This window comes from Ochotona princeps, chromosome X, assembly GCF_030435755.1.
Source record: "Ochotona princeps isolate mOchPri1 chromosome X, mOchPri1.hap1, whole genome shotgun sequence".
Taxonomy (NCBI): Eukaryota; Metazoa; Chordata; class Mammalia; order Lagomorpha; family Ochotonidae; genus Ochotona; species Ochotona princeps.
In genome coordinates, this window is record NC_080865.1 from 102,947,032 (window position 1) to 102,963,637 (window position 16,606).

At 38.8% G+C, this 16,606-nt stretch overlaps 1 protein-coding gene across 1 annotated transcript in view; it reads left to right on the forward strand.

The window, feature by feature from the left end:
• The window catches only part of AFF2 (ALF transcription elongation factor 2), a 484,531-nt gene that overhangs the window by 354,157 nt on the left and 113,768 nt on the right, over positions 1-16,606 (forward strand). The gene's annotated exons all lie outside the window — the stretch shown is intronic.

Consider the following 16,606-nt stretch of genomic DNA (forward strand, 5'->3'; position numbering starts at 1 on the left):
AACAACCCAGACTATGATATTCTTGTTTTAACAGCCAACATTGACTGAGAAAGATAGACAACAAATAAGCAGATCAAAATGCTGAAGTGAAAAACAATACAAACATCAATGAATCAGTGAATGATTAAACATGATGTGGTCTGTCCATGCAACAATATAACAGACATTAAGCACCAGCTCATGCTGCAACATGAATGAACCTCAGAAATGCTCAGTAGAAAAAGCCACTCACTAGAGGCCACACTTTGTGTAAATCCATTGATGCAAGGTGCTTCAGATAAGAAAACTATAGAGAAATCAAAACAGATAGGTTGGGATGGGGGCGGGGAGATGGACTGGGGAATAACTATTAATGTAACAGATTCCTTTGGAGTGATAAAAATGTTCTAGAATTAGATAGCAGGGATGATTGTACAATTCTTTGAGTACGCTAAAAACTGTTTGAATCGTACTTTTCAGCTTAGTGAATTTTATGGCATCTGCATTTCAATAAGGCTATTATTTAAAAAAATCTCACAGCTGGCCAAAATGGGGAGAGGGCAGTGGGACGGCAACCCACATCTGCTTGGTGATGAAGCTGTGTCCCTTATCACTCATGCTCACTGCCCCACATGATAAAGATTGGCAAAAAGTCTCAGATGCATTCCTAACCACATTTATGCAGAAAAAACACAGGGAAAAATGGCTGTTTTCTTCACACAATCCCTTTATCCTTCCATTTGTTTTTCTACATTAAAACTGCAATTGAAAAGCCAAAAGCAGCCCTACCAAGGGAAAAGGGCTTTATCTTTTTTTGGAGAGGAAACATTACATTAGAGATAGCTGTCTGGATGGAGCGGGGTCCAAGCCAAGATGCTGCCTACAAAGATTCCTCTCCCTCTACCCCCTGACTTCGTAGTTTCCCAACCTGAGGCTAGTAAATAAAGGAATTTATCTGTGCAGCGGCCTCCTCTCCACTATCCAAAGCACCTGCTCCATCGCCAATAGACCCCATAGGCAGGCACATGTCTAATGTACATTGATAAGGGGGATGAATTGCTTTAATTGGCCATCAAGACTAATGGAGAGAGGCTCTCATTAAAGGAGAAGCTGAAGTGAGATTGCAGATTTGGTGCTCTACTCAATGTTTCTTTACAGGGATTCATTAAGCAAAGGGAAAATGGGACTCTGTGTATTTCAAGAAAGGCAGAAGGAGTTAGCTCTTGCTGGTCTGATGTGCAGCTGCCCAGGCTGCAGCAGTTTCTCTTCTGCTGAGTCCACATAGGGCTTAATCTTGATTCTGCAGACCCTGATACATGTGATTTCAAAATCAGGCTCCTTTACCCAGGGCCAGCAAGCATTTAGAGCACATATCCAATTTAAATAGGAGTTTCCTTGAGCTGAGAGATAATTTTCCTTGAATCATCTTCTGATTGTCTGTCATCTAACCTTCAAAATCTCAGCCATGACACTAGGTAAAGTAGCCACAGTGCTCTTTCTTAGAAAGGACATTCACCCTATATACAGTCCCAACTACCAGTTACACTCTGATGCCAATCGTTATCAAAATTAAGAACTCTAGCTACCTGGGGCTTGACATAAGCCTTGGTGTTGTCTGCTCCACCACCACTTTCTAGTCCATACTGGGCCAAGATACACATTCAACATTGCTTATGGAAAGGATGCTTTGTCTCTGGACCTGCTGCACATGAGACTGTGAAGGCCACACAACTGAAGACTAGGCCCCTTTCATTTTCAGACATTTATTTTTCATTCTTCTTACCTGCTGTTATTCTTAATCACTTATCCATCAGGGCCAAATTGCCTTGTAACTGTCTGAAGAGCTTCAATCTGACAGAAATAGCTGCTATTCTAAATAAAAGCCATCACTTCAGCCCATTTAACTTGCCTCAGTTTTATAGCTTCACAGTAGTATAGCTTCCCTGCAAAGAAAACCGTGATTCAGAGGAGAGAGAATGTGGGACAACAGCTTGCTCTGTCTCTTGATCTGCAGCAGGTTCTCTTGGCATAGTGTCCCACGACAAAGCCAGAGAATGAACTGCCCTAGCAATGCAAGGCAATCAGGAGCCAAGTTTGGTTCATGATATGGGGAAGCCGGCTGGCACTGAGGTGTAGCGCATTAAGCCTCTGCTTCAGATGCCAGCATTCCCTAGCCCAGTGTTGATTCAAGTCCCAGCTGCTGCACTTCTGATCTATAATTCCTGCTAATATGCCTAGGGAGGAAAGCAGGCAGTGGTCTGCTTGGCCCCTTCCATCATGTTGAAGATCTGGATGGAGTTCCTGGGTCCTGGCTTCAGCCTGACCCAATGGTGGTGGTTGTGGATATTTAGGGAGTAGACAAGTGGATGAAAGAATCCCTGAAAAATCTCTTTCTCCCTCTCTATCATTGTTTCTATTTTTCTGTATTTCAAATACATGTAAAGATATGTCTTTGGTCTGGTTTAATCAAGTCACTAATTGCATCACATAATTACTTCTCAAAAGCTCCATACTTAGATATTGTCTTGTAGGAGTTAGAATTGCAATATATGAACTAGTAAAGCATGCAACCATTCAACCTGTGAGGAGTTCTTTTGTGGAAAAATGTCTATTCAGAGTCTTTGTATGCTCTGTAATGGAGTTACCATTCCTTCTGGTGTTGAATTCCCATATATAGAGTTCTTCATATATTCTAGATTCTAGACACAAATCAAATATATGAGATATATCTTCTTTTCCACAATACAGTGTTGTAGGCACAGGGTTCCTTCCTTTTCCTCCCCTTCCTTTCTCCCCATTTTCTCTCCCACCATCTGTCCCAGTATTATCACAACAGTATCATCCCTTAGTATAAGTTACAAGTTCAACTTTCTGATATTTTATTGTATCATGACATGTAAGTAAAAGCAAAGGTGGAAAACCTAGTATCATAATATAAAGGTATGTTTATAAGTTTCAGATCTTAGCTTTTTAAAGCCCTGTTTCCCTCCTTGAAAACAGAAAATGCAAGTATAATCTGCAGTGTTTCTTGGAAAAAATCAATGAGGTAATTCATTAGTGTCCTTAGAGAAGTGAAAATCTGACAGCATTATGTTTACCTCAATAAGTATTCATTGTTATTAGCTAGTATTGTGTGACTCAGCTTCATTGCACAACAGAGGCAAAATGTAGACCTTCAAGCCATAATATACACCTAATGGATGTGACATGAAATGTTTGGAGTACTTTGATTTTGCTAACATGATGGTGTTTAAGGAATGACTGGAGTAATTTTGCTTGGGGTGGTGACATTTTTATGATGATTAAATTTTGTAGTTAAAGATCACTACTTGCCAATATTGGAAACTTTCAGCGAGTTACTCGTTTATCAATAGGAGTCATTGAGTAACAGGATGCAAATAGCCTAGTGTTCGGGAAAGAATTCAGAATTAACGTCTTCATACGTGAAGCCAAATCAAAAAAGTGTAGCTCTTTAATTTCACAAAATGATAACCTATTATATGTAATATCTTCTTTGATGACTCTGTTGTTGCTTAAAATGCTTTCCTCAACCACAGACCTGATGATTCATCTTCAGTAATTTTTTTTTTATTTGAGAGACAGAGATTCAGAGTCAGCTGTCATGCACTCATTCACAACCTGAATGTCCACAGCAGCTTAGATGCAGCCAGGCCAAAGACAGAAGCCTGGAGCTTCATCCAACTTTCCCACATGGAGGACAATTCCCTGAGTAATCGCTTGCCGCCTCCCAGGATGCCCAGGAACAGCAGTCAGTCCTGGAAAACAGGTGCATCCATATGGATATGTTTGTCCCAAGTCATAGCTTAACTACTATGACAAATACCCACTAAGTGACCCACTAAGTGATTCCTTTATGGTTGCATTTTGCATTAAATTCAGTATATTAGCGTCAGTCTGAAGGCTCAGTTGGGTAATCCTCCCCTTAAAAGCACCAGCATCCCTTATTTGCATCAGTTCATGTCCCAGCTGCTCCACTTCCCCATCTAGCTCGTGCTTGTGGCCTGGGAAGGCAATAGGGGATGGCCCAAAGCCTTGGGACGCTGCATCCGAGTGGGAGACCAGAAGAAGCTGCTGGTTCTGGCTTTGGATCAGCTCTGCTCTGGCTGTTGCGGCCACTTGTGAGTGAACCAGAGGACAGAAGATCTTTCTGTCTTTAGTTATCTCTGTAAATCTGCCTTTCTAACAAAAAACAAACAAAAAAAAGCAAATCTGAAATCAGTAAGAGTGGAAATGATAACATTTATTAAGCAGTTACATAGTTTTATAAACAGCCTTATTTTAGAGATAAAAAAAATATATAAAGGCTCAGAGAGGTCAATAAGATTGTCTAAATTTGCATAGTAAATGAAAGCAAGAATCCAGACTGGATCCTTGGTCCATCCAGCTCCCTTCTCCCTGCTCTTTCATATTGCCTACTTAAAAAAACTAGATTTATCAGAGTTCATGATTATTAGCCACTTGAGTTATATCTGTTTTAGAACTAGGAAACCCACCGTTTTTAGCCATTAATAAATACTTGTATATGAAATTTTAGAACTGTGTATCACTTGAAAGGAGTCCCTTCCCTTTCTTGAACATATTCCTCTTTCAGAAATCATCTGCTCCAAACACTCTCTATGTGTGTCACTGAGCCTAAGATAACAGCGTTACCAGCACTCAGCAAGGTTGCTGGACCGAGAACCAGTCCGCGTGTGTTGGTGATGCAACAGAAGGGATTTTTGTAGAGCCACAGAACTGGATCCACTCACTAGGCTCAGAGAAAGTCAGTCATTCATTATCGGGGTGATGGGAAAAATAGTTTTTTATTACATTGCAAGAGCAAGGAGCTTGGCAGCTAGTGTTCAGTTTCTGGACTTCCTGGGGCCAGTAAAAGCAGTCACTTCTTACAGTCCTAAATTGGGGATGAGCAGTACGTGTTCATTTCCTGTGTGGCCTTCTGCTTTTCCACAGTTTGTGTGACCTTCCTTTGACTGGTGTGTGATAGGGGCTAATATATTTTTGGAATGCTAAAATGTGAGTGCCTGTTTGTCTGGATCTAGGGGTAGAATGCAGCGTATTTTCTTTGACCAAGGCTTTAAGTTCCTGAAAAAAAAATCTGTTTATGGAAAGCTGTTAGCTAGATGGGTCATGAATGAATCTTAGTCTGTAATCCAGATGACTGTTTCTGAGTTGACACAAGAGCTCTTGGAACAGAGGCTAGTTCTGTGTTGTAAACTTTGTGATATAGAAATTCTGCCACTCCCTGATTTAATGAATTTAGCTTCACATAGGAATTGCAATCTGAGGAAGAGATATTCTAACCCTATAAATCTATACCAAAGGCTACTGGAAACAGGACTGTGGTACTATGAGCCAAAGAGACTTCCTGTGTGCAAAGTTGAAATCTAAACAGAGGTCACCACAATGACTGAACATGGCTGACTTTCCACATCAGTGTGGTTGTTCCATGTGCTATAACTTATAATGTAAACAAGTTTTCTGCAAAAGCTAAATATATCATGCAACTCATTTAACGTGCACAGAAGGAGCCATTGAATTATTTCAGTCCTATTAGTTAAAATGCTCAAAAAATTCATCTGTATTAGAGCCAGTGTAGGATTGACTTTGCAGCCAAGCGCATCATCATAAATGTTGAACTCTCAGGAGAGATGCATGCCTCATACTGTTTTGTTAGGGAAAAATACATGTCCAGACATTGTGGAGCCCCTTCTAAAACGATTCTCATTTTGTTGAACAATGCAATCACATTTCAGTGAAGTTACCAAGCATCTCTACATTTATAAAGCTTGCTGGCCATCATGATTGTCAAAAAAACAATGATATGTTTTTAAAGGATTAATGGGTGAAAAATGAAAATGGAAATTGAGTCTTTTCATTTCAGTTTCTAATTTAAGCTTTACCTATATGGAAATAATTCCTTGTGGAAGCCATATGTGATGCCTCATAACTGTTTAAATTGGAGTAATTACCAGAACAAATGGTATCATTGGATGCTATTAGTCTGTTTGTATTCCTTCTGTCTACCCAAGGAATCAACATTAATAGATTTTTAAAAACACTTTAAATATAGTCATCTGTGATTCCATTTTTGTTTTTAAGTTTATCTTTGAAAATTGATCTAACTTTCCATACTTACTAAAACATATTTCTTAACCAGAAATGAAGTCTTTTATTCTGCCTGGCTTTTAAAGAATTTGGATCATGAATTAGTATACTATCTCAGAAATTATGTTTTTAGTATCCTTTGAGATTGTCATATAGCTATCAATATTTTATTTCTTGATGACACAATATATGTATGGATTTCCCATTTTATCAAACTCTGCACTCCTAGTACATGGTAGATTAATATTTTTGTGCACAGTTTAGCTGAATTTTATGTAGATTTAAATTTTCCAGATGTGAACGGTTAAGTTATATTTAAGTTAAATTTATATTAAAGTTTCATTTATCTTATTGTTTAAATACAGTGGTGGGAGTTGTGGTTCAACAGTTGAGCTTCCACTTGAGAACCCTACATCCTATATTGGAGTGCAGGTTCTACTCCTGGTTAGTCCACTTGCAATCCAGCTTTCTACTAAAGTATCCTGGGTGGCAGCAGATGCTAGCTCAAACACTGTGGCTACTGCCACCGACATGAGATGCCTGGATAGAGTTCCATTTCCCTGACTTTGGCCTCTCCCAGCCCTGGTTGTTGCACATATTTGATGAATGAACCAGTGGATTGAAGCACCTCTCTCTCTTTCTCTCCTATCCCCTTCCATTTAACATAGAAAAAAAGTAATGAGACATAAAACATAATATAGAGTCTCTGTATATCAAAGATAGTAATCCGCTTCTATTTTTGACATGTGTAAGTTATTTGTGGTTAACATAAAGCTCATTCTCTTTCTTTAATTATTACTTTCACATGAGAACACATTTCTGCAATTTTCCCTGCTTGCCAAATAAAACAGCTGCTTTATTACAAATAACTTAGACTTAACTATCCTAAGCCAATAGTCAACAAAGTTTGAATAATACGGAGTACTAGGGGATTAAAGGAGAATTTCTCATGCAGTGGGGACAATGACTCTGTAAGGTGGTGCTTTTAATAATCCTCATTTTATGAAGGCACTCAAAGTTTGAGGTGTTTAATTCAAGATGACACTGCTAGGGAGTGCAGAGCAGGTTTGCTCCCTACAGTGAACCTTTCACCATGCTCAGTAGCCTCAAACAGGTGGTTGCCAAGAACAGAGTCGCTGGTCTCCAGAGACTCAAGATTAAGTAGTTCTTGCAAATGTGTGTCCTTGGACTGAAAGGATGTTTCATGATGAGCTATAGCTAGCTTAGTTCACAAGTATCACCTCCAATAGAGAAGCAAGTGCATTAGCTATTTTGCTTATGCAGTCCTTTGTTAGAACTTAACTATGTGTAGGACATTTGACATCAAATATTGTTTAATAAATATATTCTTCAGGAAACTGGGGCCTGAAATGCAGGTCCCGTAAGATGTAGTTAGCACTTGACTAAAATGTCCAGTAGTGTAGGAGATGGGCTCTATTTTGCACCATGGAGACCATACAAGAGTCGACATAGGTGACATAAGCAGAGACTTGGACCACAGCTAATCTGAGTCGTGGAGGAATACCTAGTGATCTTTCCTGAACACAAAATGAAAGGAAGATCCTGAGATGTACTTCAATACCATTCCCCGATTATCTCTATGTGCCCTTTTGGTAGCTTTCATAAGATCCTTTCCCATCACCTTCCAGCTTCTGATGAAGTCCTGTTCTACCACAGAACAAATGCATCCTATAAAATTACAGTCTACAACGAACTCTTCAGCCACAGAATATCCTACAATGCTTTCAGTAATCTGACCCCTTTGGTGTTGCTATCCTTTTTAGTGTGTGGGGTAAGGATTGGGAGGAATCTGCTACCTTTGATAATTCTTTATTTCTTTTTGTAAGTATTAAACTATCTAAATCTATAAGTAGATTTACACAGTGTTACCAATCAAAACAGCCAGGTTTTATCTTGACTTTTCCCAGCTTGTGTGTGTGTAGACAGCAGGTTGTTCCCATGCTTAGATATTGGAATACTAACAGGAGTCCTGATCCACATGTTCCAACTCTAGATTTTATACAGTGGAGATAGTGTCCCTATGGGACATGAGGCAATCTAACTCCTTCTACCATGAAGTGTGGAGCGTCATTTGGATGCAACAGTAAGAGCTGAGTATACAAATTACAAACAGCTGAGCAACATTGCTGTCAACATTTTAGTTTGGCCAAAATTGTCAGGTTTGAATATTTTACATCAATCACCTGAAATGAAGAGTAAATGTTTGTGCATTAGAATAAAAGCAATCTTATCTTGTGTGTCAATTTAGAGAAATAACCCTTCTTAACAATTTTTCCCTGGAAATGGGTCTGAGAAATAGTTTGAATCACTGCAAAATTAAAAAGGCCTTGTTATTTATTAGTGGTCATGAATTTGCAGTTGTCTCCCACATGAGTGTAACTAATAATTGGTGTTTGTGCCTCTTGAGTGGCTGCAGCAGGCAGGAGTTAATAACAACTTACTCTTTCAGTTGTTTTGAAGGGTTTCCTTAGGGGAAGAATAATGGACCAGCTGAATAATGAAGCTCTGTACTTAATCGTTTAACAATTAGGAGATGATGTAGAGAGATGAGGAATGGCATGCCCTGTGCGACCGTAAGGTACTCTGGACACTCTATAAGGGCTTCTTTCTAATCAGCTATTGTTCTAAGATGCTGAAGGAAGATTGAGAGGGACAAGCCTGAAGTGAAGGTTTTTGAAGAGAAACCCTTCTTTCCTCATCAAGAATGAAGTTAACTGGGTCTGGGTCCAAAGAGGAATTTTGAGTCTTGGAAACACTACTTTGCCTGGTGGTGCAGATATTTAAGCCCTATGAGAATAAAGAGGCAGCCTAATGTGAAGCCATGCTTGGGTGTTTGTCAGAATTCCTGATAAAAATCCAGTGTGCTTGGAGTGGGTACAATGATTTTGCATGTCAAGATCTTCAGTTTCCAAATTCAGTTGTTTCTATGTCTTAAGTGCATCTAGAATCTGCTATTTTCTATGCCCAAAGGCTGACACAGGACACCACCCTTTGTTACATGAACTACTAAAATCATTATTGAACTGTTTTCTTTGAAACCCTCTTCTTCTAGTCAATGCATAGCTTGCATTTCTAACAACCCAACAGGCAAATATCAGGCCCAATAAGTGCTCTTTAGTAAATCCTTAATAATTGCACTTTGATGCCTTTTCATATTGCCTAGTGTGACTCAGGACATTTTGTCATGATGTTTTGTATAGTCGTACTGAAGAGTAGATTGTCAGTCACCATGATCTGTGCTTGGAATGGTTTTAAGACAGAATATTATGTTTGCTCCACCAGAATTTTTCAATTCCACATTCGTCCATTGGATTATAGTCTTTTCTGAGGAAACTTACTCTTGGATATTTTCACACACACACACACACACACACACACACACACACACCTGAAAATGACACCATAATGTTTTGCTTTGTGTAACATATTCTTGGAATCCATCTGAATTCTTCTATGAAATTTGTCTTTTGCATTATGGAAGAAAATGACATCACAGAGAGAAATATACCAAGGTAATGAAGCTCAAATTTGTGGGGAGCGGGTTGCTGAAGAAAGCCCCGCGGTGGCAGCTGCAGCCAATGACCCAGGACCGGCAGCTGCTCTGCAAAGTGGAGAGACGAGAGCTGGTCTTGCCAGCAGGTGAGGCAAATTTGCCTCCTCTCCAGGGCCTGGCCAATCAGGTAGCACCCAGTGGACCCATGGGAAAAAAGGATATATAAGCAGCCCGTTTTAAGAGAGAGCTACAGAGAGAGAGAGAGCTACAGAGGACGACGACGAAGATGAAGAAAGACTGGTTGGAAGTAAAGTGGCCCTTGAAACAGAGCCTGGAGTGTCGGGTGATTTCTTCTGCGGGTACGGGAGACCCCGGGGAACCCCGATAAAATTCAAAATATGGAGTGGGATATTGGAATTGCATAGGATTTAAGTACTCAATTCTAAAGACATCTGAGGTTGAAGAGCTGGTAGTTTAGTGCAAGTCAGTAATCATATATATCAGGGTTCATACTACTAGTTTTGGCTTAGATATTCTATATAGATATAAATTCATCTTGTGACATTTATACCTGGGCAGAAAATAGTTATATTTTCCTCATAATGTTGCTTTTAATGGACTTAGACTGGCCAAATTGACTTTTCAGCATTTACTGAATCTCAGATTTCTATTCCCATTAAACAGCAGAGTAAACTGAGATTCAGACAGGTTGATTGATTTAAGATCAAATTCACTACTAAATCCTACACAATATCTCCAGAGCCACGATTATCTTCATAAAATGAAGAGAGTTTACTGGATTAATTTTTCTCACATTATGTCCCTTCATTCCCTGTGAATCTTCAAAGCAGTTACCATTTTCATTTATTTTTTTACTAAGGGTTCTTCATAAAATTTTATTACGCATAGGGAAAGTTATGTTTAAAAGCTGGGAAGCCACTAGCTTAAAGAAGAGGTTGGCAAATGCTCTTTTCTTTAAAGGCCCAAAATAGCAGATATTTGAGCCTTTGATCTCTTTTGCAACTACTCAGTCTGATCATTGATTCAGAAAAGCAACCATAGCCGAAACCTTTAGTTATCAATAATGAGTTTTCAGACCATAATACTTCTCCCCTCTCTTCTGTCCTCTGTTTCTCTCCACCTTCCTTTCTTATTTTTCATTTTTCCAAAGACATATTTCAATTTACTTTGTACTTGCAAACTTAACCCTCCAGTAAATAAAAAATTCCACAAATAGTAAGTAGAAAAACCATTGATCCTCAGGGATACAGACAAGGGCTAACAAATAATAGTCAAATCTCAAACAATTGATTTCACTCATTTGCATTATATATGTAACTACATCCTAATGACCATGAGTCAGAGATGGCATGTGATATTTGTTGTTTTAGAACTGGCTCATTTTACTAAAGCATAGTGGTCTCCAATTGCATCCATTTTATCATGAAAGAGAATTCCATATCAAATGTGAAGAATATTACGGTATTCTCAACTACCCTTTACACAAAGCTGAATGGACAGATGCTGGGGATACTATAGATATCTCTATTAGACGACTGATGGCACAGCAGCACTTATAGATGCTTCTTATCGTACGAGTCAGGGCATAACTGAGTATCCATCACCAATGTTGCAGTTAGGGCCATAGATCCCTGCAATCTGTAATCTAGCCAATATCAAGTGATGCTGTCTGTCCAGAAAAGTACCATATTATAGTCCACAGAAGGGCACTGTATAGGCTTGCAAGTCCAGAGAACAACTCAGGATCCTGATGGCTATGTCAGCAGGAATTGGAGATCAAGTCTATTAACATAAGTCTCAAATACAAAGGTTCAAAGTTACATGTATGTGGGAACTGGCTCCCAAGAGCCAGGCTGTTCAAGGTGAATGGTGTTTCTTTGCAGCGTAGGGCATCCTTGGCTCTTAGACCTTAATCTGCAGGCAGTTCAAAGGTGTAAGGATCAGGATAACAGGCTGACTCTTTGTGTTGTTGACTTTTCATTCTCAAAACTGTCAAGGTATTTAGTTTGCAGTTTGCTTTCAAATCTCTGGGAGATCTTAGCACTCTGTAAAGATAGTGCTAAGAAGTTTAAGATACTTTAAGAAAAGTAAATCTAATCCCTGAAATTTTATAGCCTCCTTATAGCTTTGAAACTCTGCTGTTTCTTCCCAGGGATTCTATTATGCTTGCTGGGTGGTACACACACAGCTATCTAGGTCATCACTAGAGGTTTGTTTGTTTGTTTATTGCTTCAACCTCTAAAACATCATTTCTGAGATAATCATAACAATATCAATACTAATCAATAGCCTGTATTGACTACAAGGAAACTTATATAAGCATTTTTATAATCCTTAAAAATATATTCAAGATGGGCCCAACACAGTAGCCTAGCAACTAAAGTCCTCACCTTGCACTCACCGGGATCCCATACGGGCACTGGTTCTAATCCTGGCAGCTCCACTTCCCGTCCAGCTCCCTGCCTGTGGCCTGGGAAAGCAGTCAAGGACGGCCCAGTGTCTTGGGACTCTGCACCCGCGTGGAAGACCTGGAAGAGCCTCCTGGCTTCAGATTGGCTGAGCTCTTCCCTTTGGGACCACTTGGTGAGTGAACAGGCTGATGGAAGATCTTCCTCTCTGTATCTTCTCCTCTCTGTATATCTGACTGGCAAACAAAAATGAATAAATCTTTAAATAAATAAATAAATAAATAAATATATAAATATTCAGGGTAGATCTAATTGTCCACATTAACATGTGAAGAAATTGAGTTTCAAAGAGCTTTATTAACTGGGTGAAGAAAACAGACTCCTTAGAAATTTGAAATCAGTCCTGTTCAAGCTCTCGCTGCATCACCCAAGAGCATCATTTCTATAGAAAGTACTATTACACTGCTTCAAGTTCTCTAGTATTCCTCTTCAAAAATCTTCTAAGCATTCTATTATGAAAATTAGCAAATTTGATGATGAGTAGCTTTATAATTTAAAAATGCAACTCACAAATGGCACTCATCATATTATGGTGTCATAGAATGTCCCAATGGAAAGAACTCTTGTTACTGGATTCAGATTTGGGCCAGGAAATCAGCAATGGAGAATATTCTTGCACATGACTTCCACACTTTTCATCACCTTTTCAGGCCTCTTTTAGGTCATTCCATCTCCTCTCCAAAGACCAATATTTGATATTTTATAGAATCATTTCTTCTTCATGACAAGGTCTTAATTTTTTTTGGACACAGAGTATGGACTATTTACTTCTTTATACCATAGAAATTGTAAGTGAGGATAATTTTTAACATTATTTTTCACAGATATTATGAATTCATCAACCCTAAGTAAGCATCTGAAATCATTGAGCAGGTCTGCTTGGTTTTGTTTTCATCTAATTGAAGAAAATTCATATTGTTTCTTTCAAGATTATATACACAGGCATATAATTATATCACAATATTTTTTTAACAGTTTGGACTATTCAACAAGTAATGAGTTTGTTCACAGAATTATAACCTAAAGAAAAAAGATGACTATTTTTTGCTGACATGATCTTAACTGCAGTGGCTCTGGGTGATGCTGATATAATTAAAATCAAAACCTTTCATGGGGCCCTGCACCATAGCGTAGTGGTTAAAGTCCTCGCCTTGAACGAGCCAGGATCCCATACGGGCGCCAGTTCTAATCCCGCAGCTCCACTTCCCATCCAGCTCCCTGCTTGTGGCCTGGGAAAGCAGGAGAGGACAGCCCAAAGCTTTGGGACCCTGCACCCACATGGGAGACACGGAAAAGGCTCCTGGCTCCTGGCTTTGGATCGGCACAGTACCGGCCATTGCGGTCACTTGAGGAGTGAACCATCGGGCGAAAGATCTTCCTTTCTGTCTCTCCTCCTCTTTGTATATCTGCCTTTCCAATAAAAATGTAAATAAATCTTTAAAAATAGAAAAAATAATGAAAAAAACTTTCAAGATACTATGCTTTGCCTAGAGTAATGTTCAGTATTAGAGATGAAAATACAAACAACTTCATGTGTATTCCATGATAAGGTTTAATAGGTCAGAGAAGCACTGGAATGAAATGAATACCCAACACTTCCAGAGATAGCCAGTTAGCTTTTCCCTTTCTGGAAAAGTCCTGTACTTGCATCAGATTGTCCTTTATAAACAATCAAATCCATACCAATCACTATATATCTTGCCTATTTCCACAGCTGCACTTTGGAGGACATTTTATTATGATAATGTCATGTAGAGTTGACTGGAGAATTAATTAAATGCTAGGTTCAAGGTTCAATGCTGTGGCTCTGTGTATACACGTTCTACTTGAATAGTCCACTGATGGTCATCAGTCCTTTCCTAGATTCAGCTTTGGGCTTGCCGTGGATGTTTCTTGACCTACTTTGTCTTACCTTTGGACTTCTGAGCAAATTAAAATGACAAGACTGAAGATGTCCATTCGTGATTACCTTTTAAAAAAATATTTATTTTTACTGAAAGGCAGATTTACAGAGAGAACTAGAGACAGAAAGAAAGATCTTTCATCCTCTGGTTCATTCCCCAAGTGGCTACAACAGCCAAAGCTGAGCCGATCCAAAGCCAGGAACCAGGAGCTCCTTCCAGGTCTCCCATGAGATTGCAGAGTCCCAAGGCTTCAGGCCATCTTCTACTGCTTTTCTAGGCCACAAGTAGGAAACTGGATGAGAAGTGGATTAGCAAGGACACAAACCGGCACCCATATAGCATCCTGGCACTTTGTAGGGGAGGATTAGTAAATTTAGCCATCATGCCAGCCCCGACTACCTGTTAATAATATTTAATCCAGTGTTCTCTGTTTCCAGGGGAGACATAAATTTTTAAACAAATGATATCTGACATTAACCTTTTGCTGCCATCCAATGATAAAGTATAATAGTTCCTGTGATGCTCACACCATGGTCATGTTGAACACATGAGGAACAGACACGAGCCTTAGAGTTGTAAATGACTTGCCCAAAGTAACTCACGGTTGTCCCACTGCTGAATCCAAATATCTTGATTCCTTTTTAATTTAGTTTCTAAGATTTCTTATTATTTCTGTTGATTTTATTTTATATACCATCACTTATACATTATATACCCTGTAAGAAAACAGTATGTAGTCTCTCAGATTCTAGCTGGAGAGATGGTCTGATTTCCTGTTTGTCTCCATGAGTTCCAGCTGCTTGGTCTTGAGCATGTCCCATAACCTCTCTAAGCTTCAGAGTTCCTATCTACAGAAATAGGCCTAACACAGCACCTTCTTTGTAGGATCATGTAGGAGTACCAAATTCCATGATGCTGGCCAACTTTTTATGATACAGAAAATGAACCTTCGAAAATGTACTCATGATTTACCAGCTCATTGGGTAGACACTTAAGTTGAAAATAGTGCATACATATTCCCTAAAAATGAAACTTTTTGTAATGCCAAATGAAGATAGTTCTTAAATACTGGAGTTATATGTAGTGCTTGTGAGAATAATGCATACTTCCTACAATGTTTTTTAAAGAAATTATTCGTTCAAAATCATAAGGCTACAACTGCAAAACAAATTCCAAGGTACATTTTCTTCTTTCTCTAAGATCTTTAAAGTATCCATTAGTCTCTTGAAGTACAATCATAAATCCTGCAAATTTAATCTTCCAAAATGAAGTCTAACAGTTGTCCTTCCTACGTATCACCCTTTGTATCTGTCTTCCAATTTCAGTATCTTCAGTGTGCACATCCTAGTCTTAAGTGGCTGTACATTAAACTGAGCATGCTGTGTTGTCTTTTTCCTATTTATCAAGTGAGGATCTTCATTTTTCCTTTCTAGAATAAGCATACAAGTGGGAATACAGAAATGAAGAATTTATAGCACTAACTAGCAAATTATTTCGTCTCTCTGAATATTCTCTGAATATTTTCATTCTTGTCTGCAAAATGAGACCAGTGGATGCCATCATATGTGGGAAGATGCTCTGAATAGCATGGTGATGAAATACGTTACACTCATTACATTCATGGAATTAGCAACTGATTGGGGAGAGATTCAGGGGAACACAGCATTGGAATCTAACTAGAGCTTAGGTGGAGTCAGAGCAAAAAGTATACTTTCTGATGTAGAGATTCTTTCTAGAAAGCTTTAGTGGATGAAGTGGGATCAACTTAAGATAAGGAGGAAAAAATACAGGATTTCTGTAATTGGGAAAAGGAATTCTAGCCCGGAAGCTGTGTTTCATACTGACTGTACGATCAAGAAAATAACAGAATGTGCTTTAAAATTGGTGATGGATGGCATTGGAATTAATATCCTTATAGAAACAAAAAACTATGCTCTATAAATAATTTTGAAATTCTTAGTACATCACCAAAATCCACATCGCTTGTATTTTTCAGGTACATTGCCTTAGGGAGAGAAAGTTTTCTTATTCACATCATGGGATTATGTCTTTTGAATCAAATTTTATAGGAAAAGATGGGTCATACATCAAAGGTTAATGACAAGCCATTTCTCACAGTGCTCTTTTGTGGCCATCAAGTTGCCTGGTAGCAGAGGTTACTGAAAGGCATTGGAAGTTCACTGAACCCTTTGCTTTTGTTACCCAGAGAGTTCCCAGCAAGTTTAAGCAACTTCCTCTAAGGCTATGGGCTGTTATCTCATCCCTGTTATCCTCATCCTGGGAGATTCAGAGCATCTTGTCCTGTAAAGAGCCAAAATCATGTCCCACTCACACAGTTGATTGACCATTGTATATATTGCACTTTTAGTATTCAAAATATATAGACTTCTGTCATCTCTGGAGATGCTGAAATAGGACATTTCTCCCTTTATTTGGGGGGATATGTGTGTGTAGTATGGCATAAATATAGGAGCATAAATATCTAATTCACTGAAAGAACCTTGGTTCCTACTGCACTTCTGACAGTATTGCAGCAGCCAGACTGCACCACTATTTTATCCTTCTTGAAAGATGTATCTCAGAATGATTTAGGA